Below are 12075 nucleotides of genomic sequence, written 5' to 3'. Positions count from 1 at the left end.
ATAATCTGACTTCTTCCCTTCTGTCTCTTGTATCATTGACGTCATTCATTTTACTTATCTAAAGGCATAAATAAGCATATGTATATAATATATACATATGCATATTATCAAATACATTGTTGCTATTATTTTGAACAAACTGTTATCTCTTAGATCAATTAAGAATAAGAATAAGGCACCTGGGTGGTTCACTTGGTTGAGCTTCTGATTTCACTCAGTCATGATCTCGCAGTGCATGGGTTGGGGTCTGAGTGGGGCTATGTGCTGACAGCTTGAAGCCTGGAGCCTGCTTTGGATTCTGTGTCTCCCTCTCTTTCTCTGCCACTCCCCTGCTTGTGCTCTGTGTCACTCTCTCTCTCTCTCAAAAATAAACATTAAAAAAAAAAAGAATAAAAATAAAAGTTTTATTTCACCTTCTTTTATTCTTTCTGTGAAGCTATTCCTTTTTTTTTTTTTTTTAATGTTTTATTTATCTTTGAGAGGGTGCAAGTGGGGAGGGGCACAGAGCCAGGGACAGAGGACCTGAAGCAGGCTCTTCCTGCTGACAGCAGTGATCCCAGTGTGGGGCTTAAACTCAAGAACCACGAGATCATGACCTGAACTGGAATCAGATGCTCAACTGGTTAAGTCACCCAGGTGCCCCAATGCTATTTCTTTCTTTATGTAAATCTGAATTTCTAACCTATGTTACTCTCTTTTGCTCTAAAGAACTTCTTTCAACTTTACTTGCAAAGCAGGTCTATGGGAAAAAAAATTACCTCAATTTTTGTCTAAGAAAGTCTTCATTTCTACTTCACTTTTGAAGGATAATTTGATAGGGTACAGAATTCTAGGCTGGTAGGGTTGTTTCTTTTTTTTTCTCAGCACTTTTTTTAACTTTTAAAAAATTTTTTTAAATGTTTTTTTTTCAATCAAAACCCAGATGTTTATTCTCTGTCTCTTCTGTGTTTTTTTTTTTAATTTTATAAGTATATCTTTTTAAATTTACATCCAAATTAGGTAGCATATAGTTCAACAATGATTTCAGGAGAAGATTCCTTAATGCCCCTTATCCATTTAGCCCATCCCCCTTCCCACAACCCCTCCAGCAACCCTCTGTTTGTTCTACATATTTAAGAGTCTCTTATGTTTTATTCCCCTTCCTGTTTTTATATTATTTTTGTTTCCCTTCCCTTATGTTCATCTGTTTTGTCTCTTAAAGTCCTCACATGGGTGAAGTCACATGATTTTTGTCTTTCTCTGACTAATTTCACTTAGCATAATACCCTCCAGTTCCCTCCATGTAGTTGCAAATGGCAAGATTTCATTCTTTTTGATTGCCGAGTAATACTCCTTTGTATATATATATACCACATCTTCTTTATCCATTCATCCATCAATGGACATTTGAGCTCTTTCCATACTTTGGCTATTGTTGATAGCACTGCTATAAACATTGGGGTGCAAATGTCCCTTTGAAACAGCACATCTGTATCCCTTGACTAAATACCTAGTACTGCAATTGCTGGGTCATAGGGTAGTTCTAGTTTTAATTTCTTGAGGAACCTCCATACTGTTTTCCAGAGGGGCTGCACCAGTTTGCATTCCTATCAGCAATACAAAAGAGATCCTCTTTCTCCACATCCTCGCCTACTTCTGTTGTTGCCTGAGTTGTTAATGTTAGCCATTCTGACAGGTGTCAGGTGGTATCTCATTGTGGTTTGATTTGTATGTGAGTGATGTTGAGCATTTTTTCATGTGTCAGCTGGCCATCTGGATGTCTTCTTTGGAGAAGTGTCTATGTCTTTTGTCCATTTCTTCACTGGATTATTTGTTTTTTGGGTGTTGAGTTTGAGAAGTTCTTTATAGATTTTGGATACTAACCTTTTATCTGATATGTCGCTTGCAAATATCTTCTCCCATTCTGTCGGTTGCCTTTTAGTTTTGCTGATTGTTTTCTTTGCTGTGCAGAAGATTTTTACTTTGATGAGGTCCCAATAGTTTATTTTTTCTCTTGTTTCCCTTGCCTCTGGAGACGTGTTGAGTAAGAAGTTGCTGTGGCCAAGATCAAAAAGGTTTTTGCCTGCTTTCTCCTCAAGGATTTTGATGGCTTCCTGTCTTATCTTACATTTATGTCTTTCATCCATTTTGAGGGTTTTTTTGTGTGTATGGTGTAAGAAAGTGGTCCAGGTTCATTTTTCTGCATATCGCTGTCCACTTTTCCCAGCACCACTTGCTGAAGAGACTGTCTTTATTCCATTGGCCATTCTTTCCTGCTTTGTCAAAGATTAGTTGGCCACACGTTTGTGGGTCCATTTCTGAGTTCTCTACTCTGTTCCGTTGATCTGAGTGTCTGTTCTTGTGCCAATACCATACTGTCTTAATGATTACAGCTTTGTAATACAGCTTGAAGTCCAGGATTGTGATGCCTCCTGCTTTGGTTTTCTTCTTCAAGATTGCTTTGGCTATTCGGGGTCTTTTCTGATTCCATACAAATTTTAGGATTATTTGTTCTAGCTCTGTGAAGAAGGCTGCTGTTATTTTGATAGGGATTGCATTGAATATGTACATTGCCTTGGGTAGTATCGACATTTTAACAATATTTGTTCTTCCTATCCAGGAGCATGGAATCTTTTTCCATTTTTTTGTGTCTTCTTCTATTTCTTTCATAAGCTTTCTATAGTTTTCAGTGTCTAGATTTTTCACCTCTTTGGTTAGATTTATTCCTAGGTATTTTATGTGGAATTGTAAATGAGATTGATTCCTTGATTTCTCTTTCTGTTGCTTCATTGTTGGTGAATAAGAATGTAACAGATTTCTGTGCATTGACTTTATATCCTGCAACTTTGCTGAATTCATGAATCAGTTCTAGCAGTTTTTTGGTGGAATCTTTTGGGTTTTCCATATAGAATATTATGTCATCTGTGAAGAGTGAAAGTTTGACCTCCTCCTGGCCGATTTGGATGCCTTTTATTTCTTTGTGTTGTCTGATTGCAGGGGCTAAGACTTCCAATACTGTTGAGTAGCAGTGGCAAGAGTGGACATCCCTGTCTTGTTCTTGACCTTAGGGGGAGAGCTCTCAGTTTTTCCCCATTGAGGATGATATTGGCGTTGGGTCGTTCATACATGGCTTTTATTATCTCAAGGTATGCTCCTTCTATCCCTACTTTCTTGAGGGTTTTTATCAAGAAAGGATGCTGTATTTTGTCAAATGCTTTCTCTGCATTTATTGAGAGGATTATATGGTTCTTGTCCTTTCTTTTATTGATGTGATGAATCACATTAATTGTTTTGCAGATATTGAACCAGCCCTGCATCCCAGGTATAAATCCCACTTGGTCGTGGTGAATAATTTTTATAATGTATTGTTGGATCCGATTGGCTAATATCTTGTTGAGGATTTTTGCATATATGTTCATCAGGGAAATTGGTCTATAATTCTCCTTTTTAGTGGGGTCTCTGTCTGGTTTTTGAATCAAGGTAATGCTGGCTTCATAGAAAGAGTCTGGAACTTTTCCTTCCATTTCTCTTTTTTAGAACAGCTTCAAGAGAATAGGTGTTAACTCTTCCTTAAATATTTGGTAGAATTCCCCTGGAAAGCCATCTGGCCCTGGACTCTTGTTTTTTGGCAGATTTTTGGTTACTAATTCGATTTCTTTACTGGTTATGGGTCCATTCAAATCTATTTCTGCCTGTTTTGGTTTTGGTAGTGTATATGTCTCTAGGAATTTGTCCATTTCTTCCAGATTGCCCATTTTTTTTTCTTTTTTTTTTTTTCTTTTTATTTATTTTTTATTTTTTAATTTTTTTTTCAACGTTTATTTATTTTTGGGACAGAGAGAGAGCATGAACGGGGGAGGGGCAGAGAGACAGGGAGACACAGAATCGGAAACAGGCTCCAGGCTCTGAGCCATCAGCCCAGAGCCTGACGCGGGGCTCGAACTCCCGGACCGCGAGATCGTGACCTGGCTGAAGTCGGACGCTTAACTGACTGCGCCACCCAGGCGCCCCCAGATTGCCCATTTTATTGGCATATAATTGTTCATAATATTGTCTTATTATTGTTTTTATTTCTTCTGTTGGTTGTGATCTCTCCTCTTTCACTCTTGATTTTATGTATTTGGGTCCTTTCCTTTTTTTTTTTTCATCAACTGGCTAGTGTTTTATCAATTTTGTTAATTATTTCAAAGAACCAGCTTCTGGTTTCATTGATCTGTTTCGATAGCATTAATTTCTGCTCTCATCTTTATTATTTCCTGTCTTCTGCTAGTTTGGGGTTTTATTTGCTGCTTTTTCCTGCTCTTTAAGGTATAAGGTTAGGATGTATATCTGAGATCTTTCTTCTTTCTTTAGGAAGGCCTGGATTGCTAATACTTTCCTCTTATGACTACCTTTGCTGCGTCCCAGAGGTTTTGCGTTGTGGTGTTATCATTTTCATTGGCTTCCGTATACTTTTTAATTTCCTCTTTAACTTCTTGGTTAGCCCATTTATTCTTTAGTAGGATGTTCTTTAGTCTCCAAGTATTTGTTACCTTTCCAAATTTTTTCTTGTGGTTGATTTCTAGTTTCATAGTGTTGTGGTCTGAAAATATGCACGGTATGATCTCGATCATTTTGTACTTGCTGATGGCTGATTTGTGTCCCAGTATGTGGTCTATTCTGGAGAACGTTCCATGTTCACTGGAGAAGAATGTATATTCTGCTGCTTTAGGATGAAATGTTCTGAATATATCTGTTAAGTCCACCTGGTCCAGTGTGTCATTCAAAGCCATTGTTTCCTTGTTGATTTTTGGATTAGATGATCTGTCCATTGCTGTGAGTGGTGTGTTGAAGTCTCCTACTATTATGGTATTACTACCGATGAATTTCTTTATATTTGTGATTAATTGATTTATATATTTGCGTACTTCCACTTTTGGCACATAAATGTTTACAATTGTTAGGTCTTCTTGGTGGATAAACCCCTTGATTATGATATAATGCCCTTCTGCATCTCTTGATACAGTCTTTATTTTAAAGTCTAGATTGTCTGATATAAGTATGGCTACTCCGGTTTTCTTTTGTTGACCATTAGTATGATAGATGGTTCTCCATCCCCTTACTTTCAATCTGAAGGTGTCTTTAGGTCTAAAGTGGGTCTCTTGTAAAGAGCACATAGATGGATCTTGTTTTCTTATCCATTCTGTTACCCTATGTCTTTTGATTGGAGCGTTGAGTCCATTGATGTTTAGAGTGAGTATTGAAAGATATGAATTTATTGCAAGTATGTTGCTTGTAGAGTTGGAGTTTCTGGTGGTGTTCTCTGGTCCTTTTTAGTCTTTGTTACTTTTGGTATTTATTTATTTATTTTTTCATCTTTTCACCTCTCAGAGAGCCCCCCTTAAAATTTCTTGCAGGGCTGGTTTAGTGGTCACAAACTCCTTTAATTTTTGTCTGGGAAACTTTGTATCTTTCCTTCTATTTTGAATGACAGCCTTGCTGGATAAAGAATTCTTGGCTGCATATTTTTCTGATTCAGCACATTGAATATATCCTTCCACTCCTTTCTGGCCTGCCAAGTTTCTGTGGATAGGTCTGCTGCAAACCTGATCTCTCTTCCCTTGTAGGTTAAGGACTTTTTTTTTCCCTTGCTGCTTTCATGATTCTCTCCTTGCCTGAGTATTTTGTGAATTTGACTATGATACACTTTGTTGATGGTCGGTTTTTGTTGAATCTAATGAGGATCCTCTGTGCTTCCTGGATTTTGATGTCTGTGTCTTTCCCCAGGTTAGGAAAGTTTTCCACTATGATTTGCTTACATATCCTTTCTACCCCTATTTCTCTCTCTTCCTCTTCTGGGACCCTTATGATTATGAGGTTGTTCCTTTTTAATGAGTCACTGATTTCTCTAATTCTTAAATCGTGCTCTTTTGCCTTAATCTCCCTCTTTTTTTCCACTTCATTATTTTCCATAAGTTTGTCTTCTATATCACTGTTTCTCTGTTCTGCCTCATCCATCCTTGCTGCCACAGCATCCATTCAAGATTGCAGCTCAGTTATAGCACTTTTTATTTTATCCTGACTAGCTTTTACTTCTTTTATCTCCACAGAAAGGAGTCTAATCTAATTTTGACTCCAGCTAATATTCTTATTATCATGATTCTAAATTCTGGTTCAGACATCTTGCTTGTATCTGTGTTGGCTAAGTACCTGGTTGTCGTTTCTTCCTGCTCTTTCTTTTGGGGTGAATTTCTTCATTTCATCATTTTGAAGGGAGAAAAGGAATTAATGAGGTAGAAAAAATTACAATTTAAAAATATTAAAAGTTAAAAAATATTAAAATTAAAAAATAAAAAACACACGCACACAAAATAAATAAAATAAATGGTGCTAGTTCCTAGGTGTGTTTTGGTCTGGGTGTTGAAAGTGGCTTGATAGATTAGAGGAAAAAAGGGGAAAAAGAAGAAAAAAAGGAAATCGTTTGAAAACTTGAAAAAATGAGTACACTGAAGTAGACTAAAATTAAATGATGGAAGTAAAATAGAATTTGAAAAAATTTACACAAAATATAGTAGAAAAATATATAGTAGAAAAAATATAGTAGAAAAAAATTAAAAATATTTTTAATAAAAATAAAAAAAAAAAAGAAAATTGAATAGTTGGACCAGCTAACAGACTGAAATACGACTGAAATTACTTCATTTTCCCCTAGGAGTCAAACTATGAAGTACTTTATAGCCCATAAACTAAACAGGTGGTGAGACTTGTGTTCTTGAAGAGCAAGGTTGGCCCAGTTGGGTGGGGCTTAGTGTAATGGCTCTGTTCTCCACTAGATGGCTCTGCTAGCCTCCTGGGGTGGATTGTTGTGGCAATTGTAGGTGCATATGTGCATGAGCAGGAGCAGTGAAAATGGTATCACCCAGCTACCCAGTCTCTAGTTTCAGAACTCTGTTCTTTCCATCAACAATCACGCACCTGTCCTTCATTTTTGGCTTCTGTCCACTCCCTGCTTCCACACTGTCAGTGACCAAGCCCCAGGCAGCACCTCCCTCCTGAGTTTTGTCTCAGATGTGGCTGCCTTCCCAGCCCCCCCCTCCCCCCCCCCACTCCTGAGGACTGTGACTTTGATCCACTCCAGTCCTCTGCGGAGGGTCTCACAGAGCAATGGCTGTGTGTCATTCACACCCAGGAATGCTTGTGGGACCGTGCTGCTGCCGATGCCCAGAAACTGTGGCCAGGTACCAGCCTGCCCTAGAAAAAGTTCACGAGACAGTGTAGCAGCAGTGCCTCAGGGATTATGGAGAATCACAACACACATCTGGCACCAGCCTTCACCCCCAACGACCTTGTTCAAACACCAGCAAATGTGGCTTTTCTCTGGGGTCTGCTGGGCCCAGGTGGCCTCACAGCCTCTACCAAATGTCTTCCCAGCAGTGGAACTGCTTCTCCCCATGTGGCCTGAGAACCTCACTGTCCCCACTCTACTCCTGGGGATTCACCCTTCCCACCAGACCACCATCAGGTATCGAGCTCTGGAGTTGCAGACTCTCTGTGCTCCCCATTTACAGTCTTAATGGAATTTAAACCCTCTCCCTTTTTGTTTCTCCCTTTTTCAGTCCCTGTGGCTATTTTCAATTTTCTACTTTCTCTCCAGCTGCTTTTCGGGAGGGGTGCTTTTCCCATATTCTACCCCCACCCCCATCTCCATCCTCTCCCCTCAGGCAAAAGCGGCTCCCTGCCCTCCACAGGTTCTCTCTCCCCAAGTTCACCTCTCCACACTGCATACCTGCTGAATTCTGTGCTTCAGGTTGTGCAGATTGTTGTGTTAATCCTCAGATCAGTTTTCTAGGTGTGCAGGATGGTTTAGTGTTGGTCTGGCTGTAATTCATGGACGCGAGACACACAAAAACTTCCATGCTGTTCCACCATCTTGGCTCCTCCTAAAAATGTTTATTTTTGAAAGAGAGAGAGAGAGAGAGAGCAAGCGGGGGAGGGGCCAAGAAAGAAGGGGAGACAGAGAATCCAAAGCAGGCTCTGACAGCAGTGAGCCCAGTGTGGGGCTCAAACTCATGAACCACGAGATCATGACCTGAGCTGAAGTTGGATGCTCAACTGACTGAGCCACCCAGGCACCCCCATCTTTTAAAAAATTTTTTATTTTTAAAAGTTTGTTTATTTTTGACAGAGAATGAGCAGGGGAGGGGCAGAGAGAGAGAGAGAGAGAGAGGGAGACAGAGGATCTGAAGCAGGTTTCATGCTGCTAGCACAGAGTCCAATGCGAAGCTTGATCCCATGAACTGTGAGATCATGACCTGAGCTGAAATCAAGAGTTGGACACTTAAACGACTGACACACCCAGGTGCCCCCAAAAGATTTTACTTTTAAGCAATATCTACACCCAATGTGGGGCTCAAACTCACAGCCCACAGATCAAAAGTTGCATGCTCCACTGACTGAGCCTGGCAGGTGCCCCTCTCTCAGCACTTTCACTCCATTCTTCTTGCTTGCAGGATTTCTGACGACAAATCAGGTGTAATTCTTTTTTTCCCTTAAATGTTTATTTATTTTGCGAGAGGGGGAGGGGTGAAGGTCAGAGAGAGAGGGAGAGAGAATCACAAGCAGGCTCTGCACTGTCAACGCACAGACTGACTTTGGGCTTGATCCTACAAATTGTGAGATCATGACCTGAGCTGAAATCAAGAGTTGGACACTTAACTGAGCCACCTAGGTGCAAGTCAGGTGTAATTCTTATCTTTGTTCCTCTATAATGTTTTTCCTCCAGTTTCTTTCAGGTTGTTTTCATTATCTTTGATTTTCTGAAGTTTGAAAATGACAAGCCTCAGTATAATTTTTTGGTATTTATCTTACTTGGTAATCCTGAGCTTCTTCAATCATGGGATAGTGTCTGATATTAATTTGGGAAAATTCTGTCATAACTTCAAATATTTTTTCTTTCTTTCTCTTTCTTGACCCTCTGGTATTTCTATACATGTACATTACAAACCTTTTGTAGTTGTCCCACTGTCCCTAGATATGGTTCTGTTTTCTTCAGTCTTTGTTCTTTGCTTTTCAGCTTTGGAGATTTTTACTGAAATAACCTCAAGCTCAGAGATTCTTTCCTCAGCCATGTCCAGTATACTAATAAGCTCATGAAAGGTATTTCTCATTTGTTAGTTTTTGTTGTTTAAATCTCCAGCATTTCTCTTTAGTCTTATGATTTCCTTCTCTTTGCTTACATAACCCATCTGTTCTTGCTTTATCCATTTGGGCCCTAAACATATTAAACATAATTTTTTAAAACTCATGGTCTGATAATTCCAACATCCTGCCATGTCTGTTTCTGATGCTGTATCTGTTCAAATTGTAATTTGTGGGGTTTTTTTGTTTTGTTTTGCTTTTTGCCTTTTAGTATGCCTTGTAATTTTTCTTGGTAGCCAGATATGATGTAGTGGGTAAAAGGAAGTGCTACAAATACGTCTTTTAAAATGTGGCAATGTGGTATAGTGGAAGGGGAAGTGTTCTATACTCCTTTTGATAGGTCCTTATTTTAGTAAACCCATGCCTCTGGACAAACTTAACAAGTGTCTTTCTTAGATTTTTTCTCCCTCATTAGGTGGGACAGGGTGGGTGGAGTGGACTGAACTTGGGTCCCTTCTCCTACACATAAGAGTTGAACTGACTATAAGTTTGGTACTTTCCTTCTTGTACATTAGTCTCTGTTAGACTCTGAGAAAACCCCTGCAGGTGACTAACTAGTTTTTCCTAAAGTTAGAAGACCAGAATATCCTGGCATATTTGAAAATTGTCCCTGGGGCACCTGGGTTGCTCAGTCGGTTGGGCGTCCAACTTCAGCTCAGGTTTTCATCTCACAGTTTGTGAGTTCAAGCCTCACATTAGGCTCACTGCTGTCAGCACAGAGCCTGCTTCAGATCCTCTGTCCCCCTCACTTTGCCCTCCTTTGCTTGCATTCTTTAAAAAAGACAGAAAATTGTCCCTTTTCTCCTCCTGCTGGAAGCACAAGAGAATTTTTCCCCAATATTTATTGTGAGAAGCTAGGTGGTCAATTTCACAAAACTGTAGGGATCCCTAAGACTGGGTCCCCCTGGACTTTTGAACTCTCAGTGGTCTACACTTAGCCTCCAGCAATTTGTTAAATCTAGTTCAGGTTTTCTTACTCCTGCACTGGCTCCCGCAGTGTTTGAGTCTCTGCTCCAGTAAGTTCCAACTCTCTATATTCACCCATCTCCCCAGTGTTAGGGGTAGCAGTTTGCCCTGTGTCCTCTCTCTTCTTCTGTATCCAAGAAGAGTCGATGATTCAGTCTGTTCAGTTTTTTACTTGGCAGCTTCTAAGCACTTTACAGGGGAAACTGGAAGTCCCTGTTGTGCATTCTTATATGCTTACATGCCTCAGGTTGTGCTATTTTCACCTCTTTGCCTTTAGTTTTTCTTTGGCTGCAAATTCCTGAATTCTTTCACATGTAATGTGGCACAATGGCTCAAATACTTAAGATGGTAGCATTATAGATTACTTACATTTTACTTTTTATCATATATGTTTTTATTTTGAATATTTTTCACTGAGGTATAATTTATATGAAGCAAAATACACAACTCTTAAGTATTCAAGTCGTATGAGTTTTGACAAACACAAAACTTTGCTTTTGACATCCAACTGAGGCATATAGCTAGGGCTATCTAAGGTAAGTGTTAATGTTCAACATCACTGTATCATTAGCAAAGTAGGTTGTAATTTTTCTATTATTACTATCATTGACATATAAGAGAAAAATTCAACAAAGCAAGGCTATATTAACTACTATCTGGAAAGAACTGAAAACGTCTAACACACTGAGATCAAATTAGACTATTTGGGTAAGTCTGTTTTACCGCCTACTGGATTCCGTAAGTTAACACAGTAACACTTAAATATTGACAACTCATTGTGGAATTTCCCACAGAAACTTACCTAAACTTGAAGTGCAAATCTCTGCTTCCTAATAACATGAAAATGCTGAAAAATGTTAGAAGAAAATGATAAATCTGTGAGATATATTACTGCAAAAGAGAATTTATAGTAAAAACTTCCATGTTACATTTGAGCACAAGATTTGTAATATCACCAAATGTGTCTGGTTCTTCCAGTAAGAAGGTTATGTAAAGTGATGCAATTTTTGTTTTACGTTACTAAGATTCATATGATTCATCATTTTCAGTATATGTAAAATTAACCTTTTGTTTGTAGGATCCTTTGATTAGCTACTTCACTGCTATAAATATCACTCTGAATTTATACTTCTCATAGGCTTTGTGTAATATGCTTTTAAACTATACTCTCTTGACTTTGGGTAAATTATTTAAAAGGTACATTTTGAGACAGCTGTATTTCTTTCTCAATTACCTCTATAAAAATGGGCATGATGTAAGGGAATAGCAAAATTAAATATTTTTGCATAGTGGTCCTTTTAACTATTAAGGACTATGTTTAAAGGATTACAAATGAATGATTATGCAATATTCCCAAGACACCAAAAATGCTAAAGATACAAAAATTCCCAATTGGAATGATTTCAGGGAAGTTAGAAGGCAATTTCTTTAAACAACAACAACAAAATTAATTCTTTTTATTTTGAGAGAGAGAGAGAATCTTAAGTAGGCTACACACACCCAGTGTGGAGCCCAATTGGGGCTCGATCCCACGACCCTGGGGATCATGACCTGAGCTGAAATCATGAGTCGGATGCTCCATCAACTGAGCCACTCAGGTGCCCCAAGAGCAATTTCTCTTAATTGTAGGTGAGTAAAGGAGAACAAAAATGGCAGAGAAGAAGCCCAACCATTTTACAGCAGTGAATCCTTTTGGGCATCTGAACAAAGCCATGTAACACAACTTCCTGTCCCAAGTCAATTTCATTTATACACAGAAGTTGGCATATTATTTCAACGTACTCAAGCCACCTAAAACTCGTCTACATATTTCTAGGGTTCTACATAAATGAACAATGACCTTGGGATATGGAATAATCTATAAAAATCCACAGAATTGTAAACACTGACTTTAAAGGTAAGTGGCAGGAAATCCCATTTTTAAAACAGACCTAATTTCCAAACTACATAAAT

This window comes from Prionailurus bengalensis, chromosome F2, assembly GCF_016509475.1.
Source record: "Prionailurus bengalensis isolate Pbe53 chromosome F2, Fcat_Pben_1.1_paternal_pri, whole genome shotgun sequence".
NCBI classification, from domain to species: domain Eukaryota; kingdom Metazoa; phylum Chordata; class Mammalia; order Carnivora; family Felidae; genus Prionailurus; species Prionailurus bengalensis.
This window is presented reverse-complemented; position numbering follows the sequence as displayed.